Source organism: Sinocyclocheilus anshuiensis, unplaced genomic scaffold (assembly GCF_001515605.1).
Source record: "Sinocyclocheilus anshuiensis isolate Anshui unplaced genomic scaffold, SAMN03320099.WGS_v1.1 scaffold331, whole genome shotgun sequence".
Lineage (NCBI taxonomy): Eukaryota > Metazoa > Chordata > Actinopteri > Cypriniformes > Cyprinidae > Sinocyclocheilus > Sinocyclocheilus anshuiensis.
The window spans coordinates 155,000-160,422 of NW_015552556.1; the positions used below are offsets into that span (position 1 = coordinate 155,000).

A 5,423-nucleotide genomic window follows, 5' to 3' on the forward strand; every position below is an offset into this window, starting at 1 on the left:
TATATATACGCTAAAGTGAGTTTGACGTTGTATTTTGTTGTTGCATTCAAGCAATTGACGGCGAACTGCCGCTAATTCAAAAGTGAAAGTAAAATGAGCACGGCGCTTTTAACCTATTTAAAAGCGATGGAAAGCGAGGAAAAGAGGGAAAATTCAAACGAACTAAAAACGAACAATTGCTTTACGCCGAATTGCCGCTATTTCAAAGTGAAAGTAAAATGTGCATGCTGCTTTTACAAGCTATTTGAAAGCAAGGAAAAGAGGGAACGCCCCCGCCCCGCCCCCACGGTGATACCGATGTTGTCAGACGTCGATTAACCGGTGGGAAAATTTCCTCACCGTCACAACCCTACTACCGATCATTATAGGCCGATAATCACGTTGGGATGAATGATCGGCGGTCTCTAACAGGCCGATCTCAAGCTGATGACACTGCCGTGAGATGTTTGGCACGACATGCAGCGGCACCGTCTCAGTCTCTGTCCGGCGCGGGTGAAATAATTATAATGCTGAAGGTGAGGTACTCACCTTCATATTTCTTCATTAAATAACTTACAAAGTCATTTGAAAACCTTGTGTGAGACGTAATTTCACAAACAGCGTGAGCGAATCACCGCACGCTCTCTCTCTCTTTCTCTCAAAATACGCAAATGGCTTCAAATCACCACACATCGCGTATGTCTATAAGCGAGCTGCACGCTGCACTTATTCTTGCCAGTGTTTAACCATTCAGCGCTCGCACGCTTTCCTGTAGACCGTGCACTCATGCACACTTGCAGCGCACACACACATAATGCCAGGTTCACATTACTCTGCTTGCAGTGTGTGGTATGTGGTGCGTATTTTTTCCACGCTCATGTTAACGGATTAAAGCATTCACACTGCACACGGCAGTGCGTTCAGGAGCGGTGCGTCTGGTAAAGGAAAAGAGCACTTTTAGATAAACAAGGCAATAATAAATGCACTCCTGGAGGTAGGAAAACAAAGTTCTTTATGAACTGCAGGATTGCTTGAAATGTTGTGTTTGTGGTAAACAGCCACGTATCAGTAGCGGACTCCTGTGTGAAAGCTGCTTCCCCTCTCACAAGAGTCACCTAAGAGGGGAATTTCCCCCATTTTCAAAAATGAAATTCAGGCCCTGAATAAATGTCTAAAAATCCTGATTGAAGTATCACTATAAATAGTTATAAATTATAAAAAGAAGACTTTAAATAGATAAACACAGTTGTGTTTTTTCTGCACTCTTATTTTTTTTTAAAGAATGTGCTGATTTTAGCAAATGTATGAATTAAAAAATGAGAAAAAATTCACAGAAATCAGTTTCCTGACACCGTTTTTACACTTGTAGGTCAGTTCTTTGGTCTGGACCAAAAAAGAAAAAGATGCAGTTAGTCCTGGTTCACTTCACACTGTCATTTTTAACTATACAAAACAAAAGGCATAAGGATACAATCACAACCTGATCGGACAGCTTTTATGACATATTTTGCGAATGTACCCATTACCCAACAACCAAAACAATGCTGTGTGTTGGGCTAAATGTGCTTGTGTGTAGACATGGTGGTATTTTGTATGGCACCTGTACCAAACCGTAATAGGCAACATATTTCTTATGAAAAGAAGAATCAGGTCAGCTTGAGAATCCTGTCCTTTTAGGGTCAAGTGTTGTGACATCACGTACTGTTTTAGTTTAATTTAGATGTCTTCAGTCCGTGTTGCATTCATATATCAGCCGAACTGCACCAGAGTTTGTTTGGAAGCAGACCAATAGGTGGATCTCTGTCCGCTTGTTGGGTGCACACCAAGGGTTAGATAGCAGTTAGATGGCAGTTCACTTACTCAAATGAATCGCACTAACAGAGCAATTAAACCAGAGTTTGTTTAATCAAACCAAACTTGCCAAGTGTGAACACACCCTAAAAATCAGGTTGCATTTGGAATTGTTGTCTGACACATTTCGAAACACAACACAAAATCATGCTTGTGTTGCTATTGGACTATGCAATCCTGTATTTTGTTTCAGGTCACACACACCGTGTGTAATGATTCCTCCACTTCATTACATCCTTTTCATGCGAGTTCTCTCTCTCGACTCCTCCTCCGTCCTCTCACAACAGAATGACTGAAACCTAAAGCCATGTGGCATTATACTCCCTGCCAACTAAGGCAACCTGCATTTCCCACAATCCACTAAATGCCTGCCAATTTTACATGGTGACAGCAAAGCATCTCTTTGATTCTATGAGGAGAGAGAGATCTGTCACATACCCCTTTGAACGTTTTCATTTTCCAGACACGCCCCTCTTAAAAAAAAAAAGAGGGGAAAAAAAGACAAACACCAGATCTAACCTGGTACAGCTAGTTATGCGACCTACACTTACCTACACTAAAAAAATTACAATGGACCACAGCCAGAAACCGTTTGATTTCCACCAGCACAGCTCATATTCTCAAATTCAGCACATTTTCATTCATACGTGAGTCACTGATTGTAAGTAACCTAGTTAGTGCCCTGTTATAATTTCATTTTAAAACAATGACTGCCATTTTTACTCATTGTTAACTGGAGTAATAACAGGGCATTAATTAGCAGGTGATCTGATGAAAATTAATGACTCACACACGATTAAAACACAAAACGTGCATAAGTCATAAATATGATCTCATTATGATCAGGTGAGCGGATTAAATGGCTAAAAATAAATCAAAAAGCAGTGCGGCGTTGTCTTACTTTGAGGCGGTGTGTATCTTTTGGGTGTGTTTCGTTGCAGCTGCACTGTTGTCATCGGTTTTAGGCCCTGACATGAATTTGCGCGACGCCGAAACTGAACGCGCGGTGAAGGCGGTGGCGTCGCGCGAAGCATAACGGGGCCTCGATCGATTACCTCAGTGAAACTGCAACAAAAACGGTATTTAATCCGCATATTTCAGGCTTTGCCTGAAAACGCAACGAGTACATGTCAATGTAAAGTCTATCTGTGGTCACCCCCTTAAAACACGACTTATTCTGCTACACGAGGAATGACAGCAAAGACAGGCCTAGAATAAATTACTCACATGTTAAAAGAAATCAATACGTTATTAGATACTGATGCGCTGGATTGACATATAATCATAAGTAGTAGTAGCAGCACAGCTGGGCAGGACTATTAGCATGACAGCTAGCATTATATCGCCCCTTTTTCAAAACAGTGTTTACGTAAAATAAAATAACACCACTGGCGACCTACCTGTCAGATCATTGGCGTCGCTGCTTTAGAGGATTGGTGTGCGTGACATTGGTCATCCTCTTTAATAGATTAGATGATGGCTTTAATCTCCGTTTCAATCTTTGGGTGGTGGGGTCTTGCCGACGGCTCACTTAGCCTGCGTCCAAACTATGAATCTTTCGTCTTATTTTTACACGCTCGAGCTTATACAATGTCGTTCAAGTTTTGGGTCCTCTCGATACTCGTTTAAATCTATATTCTGTCGCGTACGACCTGCTAAACCTCGCGTAGCTTGAAGCTAGCGATAGGTTTACCTTATTTTCACGCAGCTCAGCACAGCGGCACGAGCTCCCTGGTCCACATCCACGAGCCTCCCAGAACAGTCTGACGTCTCCGCCCTCCTGTGGGCTCATTGGCTGAGAGCTGCTGTCAATCCATTCCGAGCAGCCAATGAAAAGACGCAAGAGAACGTTTGACGGGAGGGACTTGTCAAATTCATTCCATTCTCAGGTGTTGATGAAAGAGCGTAAAGAACGGATACCCTGAACGCAACGCTGGTGTACAGGAACTGTGAGAACGAGCAGTGTTATGACTAACAAATTGTTCATATGTTTGTTTATAGCTACTTTTTTTTAGACTGTAATGAAATGACAGACATAAACAACTTAAAGGATAAAAAGTGACACAGTGACCTATTAAATACGTGTGTCTGAGGAAGGCAGACAGACAAGACGCTTGTGTTGCTCTGAGGATTAAACGGACAGCAGGAGTTTTACAGATAAGCGTCCCCCCCCTTTACAGTGTAGTGCTCAAAAAAAGTACTCTTTTGTGTCTCTCATGCTTAAAATATGTCTAAAAATTACAGTTAGGCCCAATAAGTTTAGAGTCTATAAAGATCCCATATAGTTTTAGTTTTAGGTTCTATAAAATGAGTTTCCTTATTTACTTCTCTGCTCTCATGATGTGTTTGTGCATTTTTACTGTCGCCATACAATATAATTGTCATATGATGGCTTAAATTTTTGAAGAATGTTTGATATTTGAAAAACAAAACCCCAAAAACCACAAAATCATAAATGTCATATGACTTGTGGCACCCATACTGCAAGTCTTCTGAAGTTTCATGTTCATTGTGTTGTGTTGGGAGTAACGCATTACAAAAGTAACGATATTACAGTATTGCATTATTTTTTGCTGTAATGCAGTAATAACTCATTACTAATAAAATGTAGGTACTATCATACAAAAAAACAAATAGGTTAAAGTAGACTGTGGCACTTTGACAAATAATCTAATAGTGTAGCATTATACCCGCTACAATCTCAGTAACGCACGTTACAACAACTTTTTAAAGAATTTAACAACACCGCAAGACATTCCAGCAGCACCAGAGAAAAAAATTCTGCAGGTAAAATAGTATGTGTATTTCCTGTTGCTGGAATACATGTGACACCGAGTCGAAGACAGTGTTGCCAGCTTAGCAATTTTGTTGCTAGATTTAGCAACCTTTTAGGCTGATGATATGGGGCAACTTTTTGAGCAACTTTGCCGGGCAACTTTTTTTGAGCAATGTTGCTTGGGCACTTTCACATTGAGAATGGATAACAAATGTCTATCTGGATACTTTAGATCGGTCATGGGCCTTGTTGTCTCATCTGGTTGCCCGTTGGCGGCAACATTGCTCAAAAAGTTGCCCCATGTATCATCAGCTTTAGACTACCCTAGCAACTTTCTTTTCAAAAAGCACCTAGCAAAAATTGTTGCTATTTTTAAAATGTATTTGTCAACTTTTAGTAACTTTTGAAAAGTGACTCAAATGATAAAAAAGGCATGCATTTTACCTCTTAAACCACATCTATCTATCTATCTATCTATCTATCTATCTATCTATCAAAATGATAATGGCAGCGTTTAAAAACGTGTAATTTAAAATACAGGTAAAATGCTGGTGAAAAATTAATACACAAAATTCCTTCATATTAACACAGTACACTGTGCCCTGTTTTTATGGACTTTCCTTAGAGTGTAGCATTCAACTTAAATGTGTAGTTTTACTAGTAAAATGTAATTGTTCAAAAATGTGTAACTTTTCAATAATTCAATATTATAATTAAAAATAAAAATATGCAATAAAATATGTTTATATTACTTTTACAAATAATATATATTAAATGATATTAAATGATATTAATATATATTAAATATATATTAAAT

At 39.4% G+C, this 5,423-nt stretch overlaps 1 protein-coding gene across 2 annotated transcripts in view; it reads right to left on the minus strand.

The window, feature by feature from the left end:
• Window positions 1–3,584, minus strand: part of LOC107664565 (palmitoyltransferase ZDHHC5-like) — a 41,468-nt gene extending 37,884 nt beyond the window's left edge. For both annotated transcript variants that reach the window (XR_001631472.1, XM_016455167.1), the window contains exon 1: window positions 3,231–3,584. The gene's annotated coding sequence lies outside the window, so the exon portion shown is untranslated. The remainder of the gene's footprint in view (window positions 1–3,230) is intronic.
• Between the last annotated feature and the right edge of the window lie 1,839 nt (window positions 3,585–5,423).